Source organism: Podarcis cretensis (genome assembly GCF_951804945.1).
Source record: "Podarcis cretensis genome assembly, chromosome: 12".
Classification (NCBI taxonomy): Eukaryota; Metazoa; Chordata; class Lepidosauria; order Squamata; family Lacertidae; genus Podarcis; species Podarcis cretensis.
This window is the reverse complement of record NC_137181.1, coordinates 41,805,785-41,831,249: the sequence shown is the minus strand read 5'-3', so window position 1 is coordinate 41,831,249 and position 25,465 is coordinate 41,805,785.

The window sequence follows — 25,465 nt, the reverse complement described above, 5'->3', positions numbered from 1 at the left end:
CCCTGGAGAAGACCCTGATGTTGGGAAAGATGGAGGGCACAAGGAGAAGGGGGCGACAGAGGACGAGATGGTTGGATAGTGTTTTCGAGGTTACCAGCATGAGTCTGACCAAGCTGCGGGGGGCAGTGGAGGACAGGAGTGCCTGGCGTTCTCTGGGGTCATGAAGAGTCGGACACGACTAAACGACTAAACAACAACAACAACAGCAGGCAACCCCCTGCCCCTTTCAAATCAGAATGTAGTTAAGTAGAAATAGTAAGGGAATTGTCAGATGTGAAATCTTCCACAACAACTCTCTCTCTCTCTCTCTCTCTCTCTCTCTCTCTCTCTCTCTCTCTGTGTGTGTGTGTGAGAGAGAGAGAGAGAGAGAGAGAGAATAGGGTATCAAACATGGCTAGTGAGAGTTTGCAGTAAACATGCCAGTTTTTTTGTTTTTGTTTGCATGCTTAATGACAACACAACTAGATGATTCCAACTGCTAAGTGGTTGTTTTTAAAAGTTCTTACCTGTGATGCCATCCATCATCTAAGTGAGGATAACAGAGGGATTGTTCTTAGTCCAATGCCAAAAACTGTAGGAAGGGAAGGGGGGGGGGAGCAATCAGAGACAGCCTGGTCCAGCTCTTCCTAGGCAAGAAGGCATCTTCTTGCATCTACAGCTATGTGCAAATTAATTATTAGGATTGCAACTGCTATGGAGGGAAGTTTAAGGCTTCCTTTCCCTTCACTGGGCCTGAGGATAATCCCTCTTCTAAAGTTAGAATTTGCATTGCAAGGAAAAACCCCGCCCAATTGATGCGAACAGAGCTGCCTTTTCTTCTCCCTATCCTGCAAGGCAGCAAAGGTTTAGGATCAGAATTTGAGACTCATCGGTTTAGCCAGTCGTTCGAAGCTGTTTCCCAGGGTGTGGCTGCTGTAACATGCAGACAGGTGAGAACTTAGTGCAAGGTGGGGACCAAAGGTGAAGAAATTGCAGCAGAAGGAGCATGATGTGTCCCCCACCAGAAGCAACACCCCATTGATTCCTTAGGTATTGTGCTTGTAGGGAGAACCATATAGCTGGCCTATGGGAGAAGCCATTGCTTGGGGTAGATAGAGCACATGGCTTGCATGCAGAAAATCACAGATACAAACCTGGGCATAACCAGTTTAATGGATCAGGTAGCAGCTAAGAAGAAGGACCTTGGACTCAGACCCTTGACAGTGGCTGCCAGCAGTTACAGTAGACAGTTTCAGTGGTACCTTGGTTCTCAAACTTAATCCGTTCCGGAAGTCCGTTCCAATACCAAAGCGTTCCAAAACCAAGGTGCGCTTTCCCATAGAAAGTAATGCAAAATGGATTAATATGTTCCAGACTTTTAAAAACAACCCCTGAAACAGCAAATCAACATGGATTTTACTATCTAACGAGACCATTGATCCACAAACTGAAAGCAATAATTAATGTACTGTACTATAAAATAAATAAGACCGTATTGTAGATGATGAAAATTGAAAGAAAAAAAAATCTTACCTGCACTGATTATAGTCATTGTTTGGATGGGGGGCTTTTATCCATTTCCGCAGTCACGCAATCAATCAGTCAATAGCTGAACTGGGTTCCACACAGTCATAAAAACAAATTCACCGAAAAGGCCTCAAAAACAAAAATGCAAAATAAATAGCAAAAACAAAAGCGCCAAACTTAATCTGTTCCAGAAGTCTGTTTGACTTCTGAAATGTTTGAAAACCAAGGCACAGCTTCTGATCAGTGCAGGCGCCCCAGGAACAATAGCCGACAGCTGCATCGGATGTTCGGCTTCCGAAAAACGTTCAAAAACTGGAACACTTACTTCCGGATTTTTGGCGTTTGGGAACCAAGGTACCACTGCCTAGGCTGAAAAGGCATCTGACTTATTAAAAGGCAGTCCCATGCAGACTGGAACACTCAGTGTAGGAGTCTCCTGAAGCGGGGTAGCTGTTGAGGGGCTGGGAGGCGGGAACTACAGAGACAGCAATAAGGAATGGCAGATTAGCTTCAATACCAGTGGCAAAGAGGCAACGTTAGGATGTCTACCCAGAGGTTAATTAATCCTGCAGTGGAGCCGGAGGATATTTCAAAATGATTCCCATGCAGGTGGGTTATTCTGGCCCAGTGGGTAGATTTCCCAAAGCCAATGGAGGAAGATGGAGGGAAATGTTGCTAATATCTATTAGAGGTTTGTGAAAGGGGTCTTTCCCCGTGGGACCATTTCCATGTCTCGCAGAACTGATGATTTAGAGCTGCAAAGAATCCCCCTCCCCAGGGGATTTTGTGAACCACGCAGTGCTAATTAACTCTATTGTTATGTTTTGTTTTGAACATTAGGGTCCCTCTGGGATTATGGCACTTCTGTCTCCAGCAGGGGATTACATTTTGCACCACTGTATAAAATCCCCTCCGCATCATACCAGCAAAAGAGACTAACAACAGGGGAAAGCATATGGCTATAATTTGGTGATGAGGCTGGTGGGGAAAAAATATATTTCCCTCTGTCCAGCCCTTGTCTCTCTCGGGGTCCCTTTCTCTCCCTGCACCCTGCCAATTTGGTGATGATGTGGGAATGCAGTTAAAATACGCACGCAAGCATTTATTTTGTAGAAAGCACCAGGAACGCATTTTTATGCCTTTTCTGTTTCTCCATGTGTTTCTTAAGAAAGCAAGTCTGAAAGGGTAAGCACAGGAAGCAGCGGTCAAATTTCACATCCTATCTCTCACCTCTGCTCTGATTTGTTGTGGTCAAATGAGGAAACAAAGAGGCATTTGGCCTTGGGTCTTAAATCTCCTTCAGGGCGCATTATCTAAGATTAGGATTTCCTGCACTGAGCCTTGGGAACTGGGGTGCTTTAATAATGGAATAGCATTAGCAAAGGAAGGATCTTTGCAGTGTGCTTGGCACACAGACCCTACGGAAGGCTGCCATGGCAGATCTGTAATGTATGGACAACTTGAGCATGTGTTTGCATTGTAGTATAAAGACACTTGACACCAGAATTTAGGTTAATGGGCTGAAAAAGGCCACAACTTTATTGATTACAGAATGTGAGTGGTATTAGTTTATGCACTGGAACCAATGACTATATCTGACTCCTGCCCGTCCGCCGGCAGTCTAGTAAGGGTTAAACGCCAATAGGGGGAGCCCTGTTGCTGCACATCAACTAGGAATTCCCCCCAGGGTCACCAAAAGGGGTCGTGCTATGGCCCTGGCCCCTGTCTGGGCTTTGGACAGAGGACACGCCCCCCGGATTCCTTTAACGGAATACCTTTGAAATAGGAGGGGTAGGTGATGGCCGCCACCTCCCCTCCCCTCCAACTGAATACTCCAATGCCTAACCGCCAAACCTTACAAAGTTGTGACAATTTGCTACGAGGTAGGCCAAAAACCAAGTGGCTGGTGCCAATTTGCCAAGTGGAAAAAATTCCCACCAGGCCCCCTGGACAACCAAGGCGACCAACCAAAGTCCATAGCAAGGTCAAAGGATAAGGACCTAACATTAGGGAGGGAGGGCTCCTGTTTTCATTCATGAACCATGGCAGACACATACCCTCCAACATTTCTCCTATTTAATAATAATAATAATAATAATAATAATAATAATAATAATATTTATGCCTTGCCCATCTGATCGGGTTGCCCCAGCCACTCTGGGTGGCTTCCAACACATATAAAAAACATAACAAAACAATAAACATTTAAAAACTTCTATATGCAGGGCTGCCTTCAGATGTCTTCTAAAGGTTGTAGAATTACTTATTTCCTTGGCTTGGGGCGGGGGGGTTTGCATAATTCCATACCCTCCAATGTTTCTCTGATGAAAATCGGGAGTCCTAAGAAAATCAGGCCATTCTGGGATCAAATCAGAAACGGGGACAGCTTCTGTAAACCTGGGACTGTCCCTGGAAAATAGGGACACTTGGAGGGTCTGCAAACATGGGTGACAGAGGAAGCCAAAGAAATACAGTGGTACCTCGGGTTACATACGCTTCAGGTTACATACGCTTCAGGTTACAGACTCCGCAAACCCAGAAATAGTGCTTCAGGTTAAGAACTTTGCTTCAGGATGAGAACAGAAATCATGCTCTGGCGGCGCGGCAGCAGCAGGAGGCCCCATTAGCTAAAGTGGTGCTTCAGGTTAAGAACAGTTTCAGGTTAAGTACGGACCTCCAGAATGAATTAAGTACTTAACCTGAGGTACCACTGTATTGGAATTCTTTGAGCTTCCTCAGCAGGTGCACCCCATGCAAAACACATCCTATTCTCCACTCCCTGAGAGCCCCTGAGGCCACATCCCTGAGGCCACTAGAAAAGCCGTCTAGAGACGTCATAACTCATGTCCAAGTAATCATTTGGAAGAGTGATGCCATCGTTTGACTGCCACGCCTGTCTTCAATAAAGTGGAACAGAAGATTAGACATACTTAACTGGTTGGCTTTGTCAGGGATCCGGTGGGGATGTTTATCAAGGCGACAGCTCCAGATTTAGTGGTGGAAACTGGGGGTGGGGAGGGAATAAAAGCTGCCATCAAAAGCTCCCCCCCCCCGGCCTACGCTAGGGTTCTCAACCGCAGAAAAGCTGACGTGACTTTGTAGACAATACAAAGGTGCCGATGGTCTTTTCCACATACTGCACCAGTTGACAGTAATAATTATGTTCCATTGTGCTGCACACACTTTAAATACCCTTGAATGGCTATGAGTAGGAAGCTTTTCTGAGGCAGTGTATCCGGGTCTCAACCTGAACAGCTGATAGACCTATGCCAGTTCCCAGGCTGTCAGGAAAATAATGGATACGCTTCGCAAGGCACCTGGATCCTTACTAAGAATGCATGAATAGGAATGGAAGAGGAGCAAGGAGGATAAACACATATCCTCCAACATTCCTCAGAAAACAGGGACATACTACTGATGTAGAATAGACTGTTCCTATTTTTTTAGGGAGGAGGAGGAGGAGGAGTTTGGATTTGATATCCTGCTCGCTTTATCACTACCCGAAGGAGTCTCAAAGCGGCTAACATTCTCCTTTCCCTTCCTCCCCCACAACAAACACTCTGTGAGGTGAGTGGGGCTGAGAGACTTCAGAGAAGTGTGACTGGCCCAAGGTCACCCAGAAGCTGCATGTGGAGGAGCGGAGACGCAAACCCGGTTCACCAGATTACGAATCTTCCGCTCTTAACCACTACACCACACTGGCTCTTGCCACACTAGGGATCTAAATACATCCAATAATGGGCTTTGTCGCTTTCAGGAAGATGACCCAGGAACAGGAAGGCGTGGTGATTGTAATGGGAAGGGTTGGAGCATACAGAAGGGCTGGCAAAGTTAGCTGAGCCAAGAGATTCGCTGTACACAACAGAAGAGCAGTGGTTTCAAGGTCTGGATTCTATCTCAGCTTGGCTTACTGTCTTGCCAAATGCAAGGCGGTTCTTTTAAAATGAGATTCAGAAGCACTACAAAACACAAGGGAGTGAGAAGATTAAAGATTTTATTCTAAACAGCAAGCAATATATACACACCAAGCAAGCACTTCCATTTGCTACTTGGAAGCCCTCAAGAAGCGGCAAAGTGACTCCCCCAGGTAGCCTTTAGTTTGCACGGCCGATCAGTCTGTACACGAGCTTCTCAAAAAACTGTGCCCACAACCATCCGATTTATAGATAGCTAGATAGCTAGCCTGTGTGGCTTGCCTGACTGGCTATGTGCAGGTCATTCATTAGCCCCCCCCCCCAATGCCTCACTCTCTCGAAAGGATGTCCAACATCAAAGAAGGTACTCATCACTATCACTTCCACCTAACTGATTAGGACATTATAGGCTGTGCTCATGTCATCAAAAAACTTAAGAGACAAGGAGAAGGAACAGAGGCAGGAAGAGGGCAACCATGTCAGGTCACTAACTCCTCGATATACAATTTATCTTCCGGATAGATTGCCCATATACTTTGCTCCCAGAAAAGGAATGAGAAATCAGCAGCCCTCCCAGATGTTGTTGAATTCCAGCCCCAGATGGCAGAGCCAATGCTTGGGGGTGATGGGAGATTTAGTTCAGCAAGGAGTGCAACTTCCTTATCCCTATTCTAGAAAGTCTGGGGAGAGGTCAGGTCTATCAGTCCTAAGACTTGGCGCCAAAAACGGTGTAATTTTGTAGCACAACCGGAGGTAAGATTTTGCAGCGCTTGGGAGGAGCTAGTGTTATATATTATTATTATATATTTTGTATTCTCATTCTGTATATTTCTGTTGTGAACCACCCTCGGATCTTTGGATGAAGGGCAGTGTAAAACAACAACAACAATTTCAGTCTAGATTTTCTACAGAAAGTGTCTCAGCATCAAGATGGATTCAAAATTGCATCTCCACCCCTTTCAGGCAATTATCTGTCTGTCAATCAAACAATCAATCAATCAATCAATCAATCAATCATCTCCTCGCAGAAAACACATACAGATCTACCTTTTATTGAAATTAGTTCTGAAATATCACACACAAATTTTGGATAAATTCATCAACGGTCTTTCTTTGCATACTCGAAACTAAGATTTGCAAATTTGTTCATGAGTTCACTGTGCCAAATTCTGTGAAGCCGGCCTCTAAGGAATGGTGTATTTTCTAAAAGTACCCTATCCTTGCAGCACTTGGCAAACGAGGCAGTGAATGCAGTGGGGCTTATTTATGAGTCAGTGTGACTGGGATTGCACTGTTAGTTGTGTCCACTTTCCCCATCTCCCGTCTTTCAGCTGCTGAATCAAGTTTGGCTCAAATCGGAGTTTGCTGCAATGCAAACTCTGGGAAGAACAAGTGTTAGGTGGTGATAAGGCAAGCAAAGGAGGAATTGGAGCAGCAAATTGCTAAAGGCATAAAAACAAACAACTAACATTTAAGTACACAGGAAGCAGGGAAAAGAGCCAGGGAAGAGCTGGTAAGATCTTTAGAGGACAAAGGTGTGAAAAGACTAGTCCTGATGCAGCAGGTGCTGAGGGACCATATTGTGATGAGTCCTGTAAGACGAGATTCCTGGTTCTTTATCTGGTTCACTTCTGCCTGACCTGAGAGGCCAGAACCCAGATGGACTCCAGCTACAAAGGCGGCTGCTACTGGTGGTAGTGGAGCCTTGGTTTGGGCCTTACTGCCATGCTGCCGTTTGGATAGAAACCTCTGAATTTAAACTGGTTTGAAAGCTAATGTTTTGACACCGCTGCACTTTTTTTTGCTACAGATTTATTATTAATTATTATTATTATTATTATTATTATTCAGTTTTACACTATACATTTGAATTCAAACAGTAATCATAATCATCAACATTTAGGATTCCCTGAATACTCCCTTCCTGCCCTCCATGGTTTCCATTATCAAACTTCGTCAACTGCATCATCTAATTTCTCCATTATTCTTAAAATACAGATTTTTTGTGTGTGATGAGTTTGTGAAAAGGGTTTGATACCTACCAGTGAATACTTGTGATTGTTCTTATTTACAAAAACAATACTTTTAGGGACATTTTAAAACAGTAGCGTTGTTGGGTTTCTTTTGCTTGCCTGTGTAACTTTAGGTAAAGGTAAAGGTACCCCTGCCCGTACGGGCCAGTCTTGACAGACTCTGGGGTTGTGCGCCCATCTCACTTAAGAGGCCAGGGGCCAGCGCTGTCCGGAGACACTTCCGGGTCACGTGGCCAGCGTGACATCGCTGCTTTGGCGAGCCAGAGCCGCACACGGAAACGCCGTTTACCTTCCCGCTGGTAAGCGGTCCCTATTTATCTACTTGCACCCAGAGGTGCTTTCGAACTGCTAGGTTGGCAGGCGCTGGGACCGAGCAGCGGGAGTGCACCCCGCCGCAGGGATTCGAACCGCCGACCTTTCGATCGGCAAGCCCTAGGCGCTGAGGCTTTAACCCACAGCGCCACCTATCATATTTTGAAATATATATCATAGGTATTCATGATTCTCCATTGGACCTACATTTGTTGTGAGGGTCTTTGAGCATAATCGGGGGGGGGGGGGGGGGAGAAACAGCTTATACATAAACTGATGATGAATTTTGCAGGAGGGCAGGAAAATAGCAGAAACTCTAAGCTGGAATCTTTGTAAGAGTTTCTGCTATGGAAGACAAGGGATGAGGGAGACTCATTCTCTTGGGGGAAGGCTATGGTTTAGAGCAGGGTTTCCCAAACTGGGGTCTCCAGCTGTTTTTGGACTACAACCCCCACGGGGTCCCTGCCATGGGAGCATATTCACCCAGTGCTTTACCAGTTGCACTGGCTCCTGGTGGAGTATAAGGTCAGGTTCAAGGTGCTGGTTTGTGGCTTAGGGCCCTCGTATTTACGGGACTGCCTCTCCTGGTATGCCCCACAGAGGACCTTAAGGTCCATGAATAACCATAGTTTAGAGGTCCCGGGCTCTAAGGAAGTCAGACTATTCTCCACCAGGGCCAGGGCCTTTTTAGTGATGGCTCCGACCTGGTGGAATGCTCTGTCCCATGAGACTAGGGCCCTTCAGGATTCAACCTCTTTCCATCGGGCCTGTAAGGCAGAGCTATTTCACCTTGCCTTTAATTTGAATTCAGCCTGATCTTTTATTTCCCTTCTCTTCCCTCCCCCTCCCCTTTTATGAAGATTACCCACTCTGAGACCCCACAGCTAATTCTCCCCTGGCCTCCTCGCTGGCCCAAGTAGGACTAATTCAGCCAGCTAGCCCTGGTGACTATCTAATGCTAATTAGATGGATTTCCCCCAAATTGATTTCTGAACTTTGAATTTTATTGTTATTCATGTTTTTATACTGTATTTTATGCTGCTTCTAGAATTATGTGTTTTAAATTTGTTGTTAGCCGCCCTGAGCCCAGTTTTCTGAACCGGGAAGGGTGGGGTATAAATAAAAATCCATTTATTTATTTATATCATCCCTAGCTAGCAGGACCAGTGGCCATGGATGATGGGAATTGTAGTCCAATTTCAGCTGGAGACCCAAGTTTGAGAAACCCTGGTGTAGTGGAACCACTTTCATCCAGTGGGCTGGATAAAAAAAGAGGCCAGCCTTCCAGAGGCCACATCTGACAGGTGGATGGGACTGCTCATCTGTCAGTCACCTGATATGCTGTCAGCTGGCTTAAAGCAGCAGGGTTTGCATCCGGTGTACAAAGGGGCAGTGAGGACCCACATCTAAGTTGTGCACTAAAGCACAGCTGTGCTTGTATGAACTATTTCAGTTTTGCGTCAAATGTCATCCCCACTGTTTTTGACAAGGATCAGGTCACCTTGGGCGCTTCAGTTGCAACCGAGAGTTTCTGAGGCTGTGTACATACTATACATTGAAAGCACATGGCTCCCCCCCCAAAAGAACGCTGGGAATTGTAGTTTACCCCTCATGAAGCTGCAATTCCCAGCACCCTCAGCAAACTGCAGTTCCCAGAATTATTATTTTTTTGGGGGGGAGTCGTGTTTGTTAAAGTTCATTCAAAAGTATGGCACATATGCTGCCTGAGTGGAACAGATCCTACCTCAAAGCAGCGCAGGGGTTGATTTCTGGAAAGCTCAGAAATCAAGACGAGAAGAAATTTTTTTAAAGAATGGGAAATGTTTATTATGTATTTGCAAAAGTATTGCAAACAAGTTAATACCTTGGCAGGATTTTAAAAACACTTGTAATTTCAGAAATAGTACAGGAAATCTGAAGTAAAAATAAAATTTGGAGTAGAAGTGATATGCAGCTGAAAAGAAAATTTAAGGAACGGGGGGTGGAGTTACGGGGTTTGGAGAATCCCATTTTATGGATTCCATATTGTTTTTGTGTATATTTTTCTTTCTTTGTGGTTGTTATTGTATTAGTGTGTTAGTGTGTGTTAGTGTTAGTGTGTGTGTGTTTTACTATTTTAGTTGAAAATGTAATAAAAATATTTTTTTTAAAAAAAACAACAGCAGGGGGTTGTTGTATTTGATGCTGTTTAAATATTGCCAGGAGTTTTGAAGTGGATCTAATGCTTGCTGAAAGAAATGGGGCTTGCACCTGGGGCATTCTTGAAAGCCGCTGTTTTCATTGCAAGAGTGCTTGCCATGAAAAAGCAATAGCAAAATAAAATAAATTCTGCTATGCTTCTCCAGAGCCGGCTTTTGCCTGGTTCTGAATACAATGATCTCTTGCGAATCGGCTCCGCTTAATTCTAAAGGTGGCATCTCTGGCTGACCCAAAAATAATCAGCCAGATCTAATTCAAGTGCATGGGGCTTATCTGATGAGACAATATAGTGCTTACATAAAGAAAATGGCCACAAGAGGTCATAGCTATGATCTGGGTCTCTCGCAAGATAGGATACAAAAAGGGAATGCACTCTGGGACTGGCAAAAGCAGTCGGGTATTCTTTTTTTTTTTTTTTTGCATTAAAGTGCTTGTGGAAGAGTACTTGTGATTGTTGCCTGAAAAATAATGTGCTGTGAAGTGTATCTATTTCCGGCTAAAGTCGCTGCTGAATTAGAAAAAGTTTGCCCAGAAAAACACAATAGCTGCTTGGCAGAAGGCTGTAAAAGAGTGTGGTTTTAAAAGAGAGAGGGAGGGACGAAGAGAGACAAGAGGTCACTGTTGAATATATTATATGGACTAGACCAGGGGTCACCAACCTAAGGCCCATGGGCTGGAAGTGGCTCATGCAGGTCGCTTGACCGGCCCGAACTGAGCTGCGCGCTGCGCTAACCCGGCGCGGCACGGCAGGGATACTCGCTTCCGTGGTGCTGGAAATCGCATCTGCGCAGGTGCCGAAAATCACAGGGGGGCGTGCTCACACGTGTGTGTGATCCAGCCTATGGAGGGATCTCTACGGGACCAATCCGGCCCAGGCAAGATAAACCTTGCCAACCCCTGGACTAGACACTTCGCAATTGATGGCACACAGGATGCCTTGGTCATTTATTATCTTTTAATATCAGAAAACTGAGATCAGAGCTGGTTTGGTATAATGGGTCCAGCACTGGAAAGATGCAGGTTCAAATCCCCATGCAGTCATGAAGCGCACTGGGTGACCTTGGTCCAGTTTCTCTCTCTGCTGCAAATAAAACGTTTTAAGTGTGTTGTAATGTGCGTTATACAAATGTGACACTAGATGACGATGGTGAGCTATGGCAAATTCAATATATTTTTCAAAACTTTTTAAAAAAAGCATTTTCACAATGTTTTTTGATATGTGTCTAGATTTCACCCAGCTCTACAGCACATGTTTGTTGTTAGGTTAAAATGTGGGTCGGGGGCTGTGCTTTCTGGCCTGAGCTGCATTGATGTAAGGGTCGGAAATTCAGTAACAAATAAAAACCTGGTGCTAAGTTTACTTTGGCCACCTCATGAGAAGAGAAGACCCTGATGTTGGGAAAGATGGAGGGCACAAGGAGAAGGGGACGACAGAGGACAGGATGGTTGGACAGTGTTCTTGAAGCTACCAGCATGAGTTTGACCAAACTGCGGGAGGCAGTGGAAGGACAGAAGTGCCTGGCGTTCTCTGGTCCATGGGGTCACGAAGAGTTGGACACGACTAAACGACTAAACAACAACAAGTTTCAAATAATTACTCAGTAGAGAGATTGCTTTAATCTTGTATTATAGCACGTTTAATAAACGAAAGAAAGAAGGCAAAAAGGGCAAAAAGGGAAATGCCAGTTCTTGATAACAATACAATATACCCCAATACATCCATCTCACTTTAAACATTTAAGCCAGTAAGTACCATCTAAATGTCCTTATATGATATGTATTCCTGTGGTGTGGGGTAAGACAGCAAAAGTAGATTTTTATAAAAGAATGGAAATGGTCTATTGAATATTTACAGATAAACAGATAAAAACCACTGGCAGGATTACTGAAATAATCTGCAGTTTCTTAAGAGTATATATTTAAAGTAGATAATTAAATGAGCAAATTAAATGAATTTGGATATGCAGAAGATATTAAAAAATAAATTTAAGGAACTACAGAAAGAGGGGAAAGGAAGTTAAGCTTTGAAATGTTAAAATGATTGTAAAATTAATGAAATGTATAAACCTGTAAAGATAAAGATATATATATGTTTGTGTGTGTGTATATATATATATATATATATATATGGGACAACAGAAGTAGATATTAAAGTTTGCAATGTCGTAAATCGCCCTGAGATCTAGGGCAAGAAAGATCTGGAAGAACCACCTGGATAAAATTGCAGTAAACTGTAGGGAGATTCAGAGTTCTAAATAGGAAAATATTGGATGTGGAGTCCCCAGTCTACATGTGCATCTGCAGGTTCGATCCCCGTGTGGGAGAGCTGTGTATTCCTGCAGAAGGTTGGACCAGATGATCCTCAGGATCCAACTCTACAATTCTGTGCTTCTGTTATACCAGCAACAGTGACTGATTTATCCAGTACAAAATTAACTCGGAAAATAACTTCAGGCCCATCAGGCCTGAAGCTGAGTGAAGCAACATTGGGAACAAGGCAGGAGCCAAGCTCTACATCGAGGGTGGTCCAATGGATTGATTCGGTGTAGGGCAGTATTTTGTCCCTTTGGACAGGTTTATATTGAGACAGACTAAGGATCCAGTAATCAGGTATTGTCTACGCTGACTAGGAACAACGAACTTGTTGAGGGACTGTTCCTCGCAGCAGCCATTTTTTCAGGCTGCATATCAGATGGAAATACATGAAGCAAGGCTTATCCGAGAAAAGATTGGCCCCTCTCCTCTCCCCAGACTGTTTCCATTCAAGGTGATCTCTGTAACTTTAAAGATCTCGTGGCTAGCTTTGAGGTTTCCCCCCTCCCTCACAAAATTTTGCTTTCATGTTATATGTCTTTTAGATTTTAAGCCTGAGACTGACTGGGTGCTTCAGTGATCCGTGAAGCTGCTCCGGGAGTCTTTTTTATAATGCATTTTAAAAATGCTTCAAAACAAACCACTCTCCAGGGTGTCCTGGGAAGAGATCTTTGCCAGCCTTGCCACCTGATTTTTTTCCAGATAGAAATACTGTACCAACGTCTGGACTCAGGGCCTTATGTAAACTCACCCTTCCTACCATCTATGAAATCATCAGTTCCTGTGTGAGAATTCCAGCTTCACATTGAAGCAAGTTATTATAATCAAATGTATAATATATGTGTTCTCCCATGCAAGAACTTTGTTCCGATCTGGTGGCCATTCATTCTCTATTCAAATATACACAAGCAAGCTTCTTTGATACAGTGGTATCTCGGGTTACTTACGCTTCAGGTTACATATGCTTCAGGTTACATATGCTTCAGGTTACACACTCCGCTAACCCAGAAATAGTGCTTCAGGTGAAGAACTTTGTTCAGGATAAGAACAGAAATCGGGCTCCGGCAGCACGGCAGCAGCAGGAGGCCCCATTAGCTAAAGTGGTGCTTCAGGTTAAGAACAGTTTCAGGTTAAGAACGGACCTCTGGAACGAATTAAGTACTTAACCCGAGGTACCACTGTATTCTGATACCAAAGGTCGGTGATCAGTTTTTAGAGCTGGTGGATTTGCCAGAAGAGCTAGCCTCTTTCAACGTTTTCCTCCCCTGACTCGAACAAAAATTAAATCTTGCAGCAGAAGTATCTCATCTCCTTAGAGAGTTCAACGTAAATACAAATAACGTTACATTTCTGCGACTTACCAATCCCCTTGGGTCTTTGAACGGTACCTGCGCTGTGGAAATGTTATGCAGCTTGCAGTGTTCAGCTGCTGGAGCAATTGGACAGAAAAAAGGGAGAGCTAACCCAGAAATAGTGCTTCAGGTGAAGAACTTTGTTCAGGATAAGAACAGAAATCGGGCTCCGGCAGCACGGCAGCAGCAGGAGGCCCCATTAGCTAAAGTGGTGCTTCAGGTTAAGAACAGTTTCAGGTTAAGAACGGACCTCTGGAACGAATTAAGTACTTAACCCGAGGTACCACTGTATTCTGATACCAAAGGTCGGTGATCAGTTTTTAGAGCTGGTGGATTTGCCAGAAGAGCTAGCCTCTTTCAACGTTTTCTTCCCCTGACTCGAACAAAAATTAAATCTTGCAGCAGAAGTATCTCATCTCCTTAGAGAGTTCAGCGTAAATACAAATAACGTTACATTTCTGCGACTTACCAATCCCCTTGGGTCTTTGAACGGTACCTGCGCTGTGGAAATGTTATGCAGCTTGCAGTGTTCAGCTGCTGGAGCAATTGGACAGAAAAAAGGGAGAGCTAAATTCTGCTCAGTTTCCTTGTGCAAATCCAGAGTAATATGGCTGTAACCAATGGAATTATTCCAGATATGAAGCAGCATGACTGAGAGCCAAATTCAGCCCAAGATACCTAGCTAACCAAGCGTATCTTAGCTGTTGCAGGTAACGTGGATAAAGCTGAATCGCTGGAGTCAGCTGCGCCTGCAGCTATCCAGATCAATTTAAGGTAGATTACAACAGCAACTCTCAAAAAAAGAAAAGAGCTTTAGAGTATTGACCCAAAGATCTTCCAGTAGTTTCCCACCCTTCCTCCTCTCCTGCCAAAAAAGGAGGGAGGGGAGAGAAATAAAATTAAGGCTTGGTAAACAGTAGGGAATCTATGGAAGTGTATACTAGGGAGCTTATCCCAAAAGCTGCTTATGATACAGTGGTGCCCTGCAAGACGAATGCCTCGCAAGACGAAAAACCCGCTAGACGAAAGGGTTTTCCATTTTTCGAGGCACTTCACAAGACAAATTTCCCTATGGGTTTGCGAGTCTTGCGATTTTTTTCGCTCCCCCCTTTTTCTAAGCCGCTAATAGCCGCTTTGCCGCTAAGCCGCTAATAGCCGCTAATCCGCTAATAGGGTTGCTTCGCAAGATGAAAAAACCGCAAGATGAAGAGACTCGCGGAACGGATTCTTTTTGTCTTGCGAGGCACCACTGTATTGGTTCTGGTTTTAGCTTTGTGCTGAATGATAGAATACCTAGGATTTTACCAGTTCCCTGTGTAAAAGAAAAGATGAAGGGTTGGGACAGGGTTAAATGATGCTTCCCAACCCCACAAATAGTTCTGAGTCAATTTGGGCCTCCTAAAGCTGCTTTTGATTTTTTAAAAAACTGTTACAAGTTTCTGATTTCAGATCTCCTGTTTGCTAAATGTGCCTTCCTCTTAGCTAGTTTTTCCTGAGTTCGAGCATCTTCAAAGTCCATGACATCTTTGGTAAAGGCTGTTCTCCAATTGAAGCAATTGCAGGCCAGTTTTTCCCAGTTATCAGTGCTTATATTACCTTTTTTTAGTTTTGCCTTGAGAGCGTCTTTAAACCTCTTTTGTTGTCCACTGATATTTCGCTTTCCATTGCTAGGTTGGGAATAGAGTACAGTGGTACCTCGGTTTTTGAACGTAATCCATTCCAGAAGACAGTTCAACTTCCAAAACATTCGAAAACTGAAGCATATTTTTCCAGAAGCATTTACTTACGAGAAACTCAACACAGAAGTCATGTGGCCCGTTTGACTTCCAAAAAGCGTTCGGAAACCAAAGCAGTGACTTACAGGTTTTCAGCATTCAAAAACCGAAAAGTTCGACTTCCAGGATGTTCAAAAACCGAGGTACCACTGTAGTTGCTTTGGAAGATGATAATCCTTGGATATAATTAGGAAACAGTTTGCTAAGATCCTTGCAATAATTTTGCTGGCCGCAGCTAATAAAGAGATGCCTCAATAATTTCCACATTTTTCATACAACTCGTTCCTACAGAATGAGTTTCCAGAGATACAGAACGAGTTTCCAGAGGGGTAGCTGTGTTAGCCTGTTGCAGTGAAATCAGCAGTCCTGTGGCACCTTAAAAACTAACATGTTTATTGTGGCATAAACGTTTGCAGATCAGATTTCACATAATCAGATGCATGAAGTGTTGGCTGAGTTTGCAGGTATATATAAACATGATTTTTGGGTGGTGGGGATTATACACAGCGAGGTCAGAGAAAAATACAGAAAGTACACATAATTATGTAGTGAACAGTGGCAATTCACGAAACAGAACCAAAACACCCAAATCCTTGATTAAAAAAGAAAAGGGGAAAAAATGCATGTTGTGCAAATCAGTCCACCCATGTCTAGCTTCCTAAAATATACCTGTTGCTATTTATTCTTTGGTTTACTTGCATCTGTGCTGCAGTTTCCTTTATTTTCCTCATTGTGATAAAAGTACAGTGGTACCTCGGGTTACAAACACTTTGGGTTACAAACACAGCGGCGTAGCGTGGGTTGTCAGCACCCGGGGCAAGGCAAGTAATTTGCGCCCCCTAACCCGTGGATTTGCGCCCCCTAACCCTAACCCCCAGATGTTGCACCCGGTGCGGCTGGCCCCCCCTGCACCCCCCACGCTACGCCACTGTACAAACACTTCAGGTTACAGACTCCGCTAACCCGGAAGTAGCACCTCGGGTTAAGAACTTTACCTCAGGATGAGAACAGAAATCGTGCGGTGGCAGCGGGAGGCCCCATTAGCTAAAGTGGTACCTCAGGTTAAGAACAGTTTCAGGTTAAGAACGGACCTCCGGAACGAATTAAGTTCTTAACCAGAGGTACCACTGTAATTTGTCACAGATCAGCCTGTATCTTCCAAACTGTATTTGCCATAAACAGAGGTCAGCATCAAGATCTACCCCTCAAATACCCCAAAGGTCGAACACAGCCAATGTCCTCAAAAACATTTTGGTACCTGAGGTGAACCACAAAATGGTGCCCCCTCCCTGCCAGGGAAGATGGGGTGAGCGAAGATCTACATAAGAAACAAGGGGCTGATAAAGATCTCGTTTGGGATCTGCTGTCCCTATTGAATCAGCAGCCCAAGGCAGTCGGCTCATCTTGCCTCACAGGTGGACCAGCCCTGCCTCAACGCATTCAGCAGCCTATTTGTTTATTTGCAACACTTATTCCTCTGATCTTCCTCTGAGGAGCTCACAGGGACTCACTGAGGCTTCCCCAGGTGATTCGAACCAAGCAACTTACAGACACTCCTCCCTGGTGACAATTCAGACTCTAGATTTTCAGAAGCAATTTGTGCCTTTAGACATCTGACTGATGCCTTTATCTAGTGTGCACTTTCTGAAAAACAAAAACCTGAACACTGTAGTGAAAATGCTCCAAAACTGAGAGTAGGGGGAACAAAAACAGGGATGAACAAAGACATCACAAAAGCGTGTCACACCTTCAAGTTTTCCAGAGCTGCAGTCCAGACTGGACCTTTTGCACATAGAATTGGAAGGGACCCCAAGCAAGAAGAATTACCGACGAAAGAAGAATGGAGGATGAAGTTGATGGATTATACAGAATTAGATAAATTAACAGGAAGGATTCGAAACCTGCGGGATCAGAGATTCTTAGAAGACTGGAGTAAATATATGAAATATTTGAAAAGTAATTGTGATGAACAGATTACGCTAGTAGGACTGCAAGAAGTTTTGTAAGGTGGATTATTTGAAATATTGCAAGAAAGGCTATGAAGAGAATTATTAGTTAAGGATAATTAAATGTAATACAGAAACTAAGAAATGCAGAATAAGTGATAAAGCACGGAAAATCATCAGAGGTGTTGATGGAAGTCCCAAAATATTGTATAAGATGAGAAGTTATGTTGTATGACTGTTGGAACTGATATGTTAAAAAATTAATAAAAATGTATTTTTTAAAAAAATAATAATTCAAAGGGACCCCAAAGGTCATCTAGTCCAGCCCCCTGCAATGCAGGAATCTCAGCTAAAGCAACCATGACAGATGGCCATGCTGTTAGGCCATTGTGAGAACAGAATACTGGGCAAGATGGGCCTTTGGTCTGATCAAGCAGGGCTCTTCTTATGCCCCTATATGCTTTGCAAAAAGCTCCAATTCCCTCTAATGGTATAATCACCATATCTAAGGTTGTGCGCCTTAGATATTATAGCAGAACAAACAACAGACGCCCCACCCCCTTTAAAAGAAGGTAGGTGGGCCCAAGCTGGTGTGTGCAATGGATCACAAATGGAAAGAGCTACTCAAGACCAGCGGATAACATTTTGAGTGCAATCATTTGATAGAAAGAAAGGATACAATTTTATGTGCCCTCTTTCTTTCTTTCTTTCTTTCTTTCTTTCTTTCTTTCTTTCTTTCTTGTTGTCAAGTTACATTTTAGGACAAGGCAACTCACAACAGAAATGTCTTTAAAACCAACAACCCCCTCAATAATAATAATTTCCCATAGCACTGCAAATACCCCAAATGGTATTCAATGCTAATCCTACTCAGAGTAGCCCCATTGGCATTAAGAGACACGACTAACTTAGGTTCATTAACTTTAATGGGTGAACTCTGAATAGGGCTTAATTAAGTACCCCCTCCAATTTGTTTGATAGCATTAACTTACATTTTTACCCTCATTTACCCAAAATGGAAGATTAAGAATGAGATTGCTGGAGTTTTTTTCTTTTCTTGAGAAACTGAGAGCTAAAATGACTGGGATCACTGCAAATGGAAAATATCTGAGAGGCCAAATAAGAAGTTACTGGCAAGAGCTAACGCGCCAAAACGAGCTCCTCCTTTTTTCTGCAAACACAAAATCCCCATTAATGTAATTCTATTATTTCAGTCCCAAGGCGTCACATTTAAATTACAGAACTGCCTCATTATACAAAGGCTCAAGGGGAGATCCAAAACACTCTGACTGAAGTTCAGAAAATATGAATGACATTTACATAGGGCTACACAAGGCCGCTTGGTGGAAACAGTGTCTGCAATTCTGTGTGCTGTTCGGCTAGCCGAAATCCCGTTAAAGACAACGGCATTTAAAAACCCGCGTGCGGAACTGCAGCCCTCGTTAATTTGGGCAATCAGGAGATTTTAATGACTCAGGTGTTTAATAACTGACAACAAACTGTCTCGTTTTGTAATGACCTGTCTCATCCTCCTCTCTGTGTTGAGATAAGCTTGTGGATGAAATGATCAGTTTTTGCCGTGAGTGGAAAGGAAAATGGCTTGCTTTCTCTGATTCTAGGATTAAAGATAATGTGCACTCCAGAATCATGCTTAGCTCTGGCAAGACCAATATATATATATATATATATATATATATATATATATATATCTCGAGTTTATTGTCAGGAGATCTCCTGCTGGAAATATTTTGTCTGAAGCGAGAGCTGGCAGTGACTGACTTTTCACAGTGGGCACAATATGATGGCGAACATTGCTGAACTGTCAGAGCTTCTGTAACAAGACCAAATCCCTTCTGATAGGAAGACTCGAGAGCAATGAGCTTCCCATGACCTACTCATAATACCCCTTTGACCCTGCTGGTAGGTTACAAATCTAATACATGGTTTGAAAAACCACATTTGGGCCACATGCTGTTTTGGCTTCCCAGCAATACCTTTTGTCTTCTCCAGCGAAAAGTTGCCTCAGAAATCCGAAGCTAAAAAGTTCCACGGAGTTTTGCCTCCTTTCTCTTCGTCGCAACGAGGAAATGTGACTGGAAATGGAAGTTAACATGAGCTGTCCAAAGGGCCTTGTCATTATTTAGATTGGCAAATCGCTTGTGACAGATGCATAAATAATGCTGTCCTCTCTAGCTTCCCAGCCTGCTGTTAAATGCGTGGCAATATTGAGAGTCAAGCTGAATTTACATACGCAATGTTACACTGTGGCTGAGGTTCCTGTTTCTACATGGTTGGGTGTTTCTCGGTTTTGTTTAAAAAGGGTTGTATACCTAATGGTGCCAAGTCACCCTGGTCGAGCCAAGCAGGACTGGTCCCAGATCTTGTGGATGTCAGCAAAATAACAGGTTGGGAAGTGAAGCTACCGGGACAGAGCATTAGGGCTGTGCTGGCGCAGGACAGAGGTTTAATTTTTAATTTTTAGCCCAGTCAGTGTGCCAGTGCAATTGTGTTAGTGCAGCTCCCCAAACAGGTGAAGATATGGGAATGGTGTTAAAGGAATGGAGGAGCCTACACTATCCAGGAATAGGACTGCTCCTCATGCCGGTTGTGTGTTCAAATTACCAGGGGTTAGCAGGCAGAATGTGGGACGTGGGTGGCGCTGTGGGTTAAACCACAGAGCCTAGGACTTGCCGATCAGAAGGTCGGTGGTTCGAATCCCCACGATGGGGTGAGCTCCCATTGCTCAGTCCCTGCTCCTGCCAATCTAGCAGTTTGAAAGCACGTCAAAGTGCAAGTAGATAAATAGGTACCACTCTGGTGGGAAGGTAAATGGTGTTTCCGTGTGCTGCTCTGGTTCGCCAGAAGTGGCTTAGTCATGCTGGCCACGTGACCCAGAAGCTGTACGCCGGCTCCCTCGGCCAATAAAGTGAGATGAGCGCCGCAACCCCAGAGTCGGTCACGACTGGACCTAATGGTCGGGGGTCCCTTTACCTAGCAGGCGCAATGCTGTTTTTCTAGAAAAAGAGGTGCCAGAACTCATCATGAACGCCTCCCTTGTTTACTTGGAATGGCAATGGCAGGCACTTAAGAGGTGCTGGGACTGAGTTCGGCTGGAAAAAAAAGCCCCGTAGTGGGGGAATCCTTAATTTTTGTGTTCGCAGCCCTACTGTTTTTCAGAAGGTTGTGATTTGGCTAAGTTTTGCGGGAAGTCAGGGAACAAGAGTTGTGGATTTCATCAGGGGCTTTTGTACCTATCTCCCTGGTAACTCAAGGACTGATGCTGAGCCTAGTCAAATATGTGGTAATTAAAACACCCTGGCTATATCTTTGGGCAGCTCCTTCTGGCCACATCAAACAATATACAAGCTTTCTGTATAGGTTAAACAATCCTTAGGGCCTTAGCAGCAACAAAGATAACACCATGAGGGCTTTCCTGCCGGCTCATTGTCAGAGCAATGGTTCTTTAAAGTTCTTTAAATAGGTTCTTCTTTCCCAGTAGTGATGTATGGAAGTGAGAGCTGGACCATAAAGAAGGCTGATCGCCGAAGAATTGATGCTTTTGAATTATGGTGCTGGAGGAGACTCTTGAGAGTCCCATGGACTGCAAGAAGATCAAACCTCTCCATTCTGAAGGAAATCAGCCCTGAGTGCTCACTGGAAGGACAGATTGTGAAGCTGAGGCTCCAGTACTTTGGCCACCTCATGAGAAGAGAAGACTCCCTGGAGAAGACCCTGATGTTGGGAAAGATGGAGGGCACAAGGAGAAGGGGGCGACAGAGGACGAGATGGTTGGATAGTGTTTTCGAGGTTACCAGCATGAGTCTGACCAAGCTGCGGGGGGCAGTGGAGGACAGGAGTGCCTGGCGTTCTCTGGTCCATGGGGTCACGAAGAGTCGGACACGACTAAACGACTAAACAACAACAAAATAGGTTCTTCAAAGGTTTGCAATCTGGAAAAACGAAGGACGTATCTATTGTGATTCTGTCTCCCTCTCTTACTTTTTACAGTTAGTAAATGATGTTATTACACAGAGCAACCTGAACTGATGTAGGACTTGGTGACAACTGGAAGATTATTTGGTTCCGCTGTGGTGCACAGAAAGGCTTTCTCGACTCAGCCAAAATGTAGCAGCTTTAGCTCGGCAGAGCAAAGGGTATAATTGTTTGTTTGGATAATGTTGGGAATATTCTGTTAAAAAAGAAACCAATAAAAATTACACACACATACAAAGATGTAGCAGCTTTGAGTAACTGAACATGAGGCGTGTTGTTTTTTTGATAGATTCCCCTGCTTTTTAGTTGCTCTGGATTGTTTATTTGTAATTCTTTTCTTTATGGTAACATTTTTGGGGGGATGGAATTATTTGGTTGTGTTATGCGTCTGGGGATTTCTGGGGTGGGATGGGAAGGCAGGCATCCTGCTTCCTTGTGCTATGGCCGTGAAACAACTGGTGGTGGGATGCAAATTGGTCATGGAAGGAGAAGATGGGTTTAGCAGTTAAGGACTACCTCCCTTGCCCAGAGACACTTCAGTAACCATGCCAACAGCCTGCTGAGACTGAAGATACTGCTACCTGGATGCTCGGTTGGTCTCGAAAACACCAGCAACCCAAAACCTGATTTTAGATTAAGCATCTAACTTGTATGTATTATTGAGATCTAACAAGGGGTGTGTGTGTGTGTGTGTGTGTGTGTGTGTGTGAGAGAGAGAGAGAGAGAGAGAGAGAGAGAGAGAGAGAGAGAGAGAAATATTATGCTTAACCAGATTCTCAATATAGTATATTAGCCTGGTGTGGTGGAATTATTGTGTTCTTTCACTACCATCCAGGTGCTTTTTCTGGCCAGCTTCCAGTTCCAAGTCTATGTATCTGTTGTTACATGTGATATAGCAGGTGTGGGATCTAACGTATTTAAAAACACACACACATGCATGCACACATGCACACACACAGACACACATATATATATTTAGCCCACACTGTTACTTATGACTGTGTGGTTAAGAAAGGGAAGTGGAACACAGGAAGTGGGATTCTCTATGCATGAAAATAAGCATAGCAATGCCCAGCATGGTAATTTTAATTCACAAAGAGACTCAGAAAAGGGTGGTGTTTCTGGCAGAGAGGAAACTCACAACAATTACTTCAGCCACTGTAAAATAGGAACTAGGTTGGATTGGGGTTGACTGGAGTCCAGCTTGGTATGTTTTTACTGTAATTTTACTGGTGTTAGCCACCCTGAGCCTGGCTCTGGCCAGGGAGTAAAGGTAAAGGTAAAGGTACCCCTGCCCGTACGGGCCAGTCTTGACAGACTCTGGGGTTGTGCGCCCATCTCACTCAAGAGGCCAGGGGCCAGCGCTGTCCAGAAACACTTCCAGGTCACGTGGCCAGCGTGACAAAGCTGCATCTGGCGAGCCAGAGCCGCACACGGAAACACCGTTTACCTTCCCGCTGGTAAGCGGTCCCTATTTATCTATTTGCACCCGGAGGTGCTTTCGAACTGCTAGGTTGGCAGGCGCTGGGACCGAGCAGCGGGAGCGCACCCCGCCGCAGGGATTCGAACCGCCGACCTTTCGATCGGCAAGTCCTAGGCGCTGAGGCTTTAACCCACAGCGCCACCTGCGTCCCTAGCCAGGGAGGGCAGAGTATAAATAAAATTTATTATTATTATATTATTATTATTATTATTATTATTATCATCCACTAGTCCCATTGATGCAGACTCACCTTTCTTGCTTCAGCAAGGTTGTTGCATCGTGTGCCTTGGAGCATCATATGAACAGGTGGTTTTTGTTCTATAACTGTTCCAAAACCTGCCAAAGCACTTCCTAATTTATTGCTTTGATCCAATGCATTCTTTTGTGGTCATGATTTTCACCAAGTCCCCCTTTCGCCTGCATTCCTTGCAGTTCCCCTTCCTCCTATCTGCTCCAGATGGTGGGGAACCCTTTGGAGCTATGGTAAGTGGGAAGTGGTAATCAGGGGGTGGGGGGCTGCAGGAGAAAGTGGGGATTTGTGAAAACCACCACACCCCTTTTTGATTTACAGACCCTTCAATCAACAGAGGACTACCACTGGACCCAACTCTCTGTATATTGCAGTGATTAATTATTGGTATTTATGCCCTGGTGTCAGAGAAGTCCTGGGACTTCAGGAGGCTGATGCAACCAGAATGTGGCTGAAAACATGCAAACCTTAACAGCAAAGGACAGTGCAATAAGTATTGGCATGATCAAGGTTAAAGCACCGATGTCAGAAAATGAATAAAAGATTTCTTACAACTGAATTTCCATTGGTAGACAGGATAGTAGGCAGTCAAACTCTGTTCTCTTTTTTTTCTTTCTCTCTCTCATCTGCAGGCTGAAGAATTTTATGGCTTAAGGCCCTTCCTTTAATTGTCTCTCATTAACAACCCAGCTGGAATTAGCCAATTTCCCATCTTTGGCTCACAAACTCAGGCCTAGATCAGAAGCCAATTGATGGTTGGGAGGCTAATAAAGAGATTTTCATGCTGTTTTTGACATCTATGGTCCTGCCAGAATCTAATTGTCCACAGAACCACAATTGGTTCCAGTGATGAACAGCTATCCCGGTACTCAGTTCATATATATAATATGGATACAAATTATTGGACGGTGGGAGAAAGTTGCTGATAGTAGTAATATATGTCTAATAATTACAACAGGGAAATAAGTTTTCTTTCTGTTACCAGTTCAGTCTTCTCATTCTTTACTCCGCTTCAGTCATGGAAAACTCAAGCCAGAATATTTTACTTTTCTTGTTTGTTCTTATCATACTAGCTATAACTAATTAAAGTTTTCTAAGTGGCTTTTTTATACTTGTTAAATGTTTAGCTTTGACACTGACATAGTAATTATACAGTTTACAGTCACATTGAACTCATTGAGTCAAGAAATGCTTGTGGATTCTTCACAACAATAGTCAACAGGCTTACATGGGCTACAGGTCCAATTAAAACCTAATTACAATCCATTTCAAGCTGAAATCAACAAATTACAACAATTAATTGTAGTAATCAACTAGCAGTTTTTGCCTTGTTCTGTTCTCATTCTGACCTTAGGAGCTGAATTGTGTATTGCAAAAGCAGCAGCACATTTTTCATCTTTCCAGAGTATTGCTAACATATACAAAATGAAACCATTGAAAGTGGCGGAGAAGTAAAAACATTGATACTGCAGTCAGATATTTCGTTTATGCTGACACAAAGCTTCGTTAATTGTGTAAGAAGGCATATGGACTGATATTATGCTTCTAGATTGGGACTTTCATCAAAGCCAAGCAAAACACTGCAATAGCAACAGACTGCAGCCCTGACTATAGCAACTGGAATTAAATTCAGCCTCAAGCTATGTATATACACATATTTCAGGTGTATTGTAAATGTATCTGCAAGCAAGGTAAACTAAAAGAGTTCTAATATAATTTGAACTGCCAGCTGTTAAGGCACATTGATACTGGGATAAATTCTGCAACTAATCTTTGTCGATGTCATAATAATAATAATAATAATAATAATAATAATAATAATTTATTATTTATACCCCGCCCATCTGGTTTCCCCAGCCACTCTGGGCAGCTTCCAATAAAATATTAAAAATACAATAAAACATCAAACATTAAAAACTTCCCTAAACAGGGCTGCCTTCAGATGTCTTCTAAAAGTCAGATACTGTAGTTTATTTGCTTGACATCTGATGGGACGGTGTTCCACAGGGTGGGCGTCACTACCGAGAAGGCCCTCTGCAAACTTCTTATTCAAGCAAATTGTCCCCTGCAAATGTCTTATTCTAGCAATATTTTCACAAATATCTAGGCATTCATGATGGTCACATAGAGAAGTTACTGGAAAATGCAACTTTAAATAGTACTAAAGGAAATAGTCCTTTAGTAATATATGTATATTCAAGAACTTTCAAAAGCTGTTCTTATGTAGATAGTAGATACGCATTTCCTACAAGACAAAACCATATTTGTTGCCATCATCTTGTCCTTCAAATGAAGAAAGATTTCCCCTTTAACTTATTCAAAACAGTGTATTTATCTCTCATTAAAAAAAAAAAAACAATTTAGGCCCAAACGAGACAGCATGATAAAA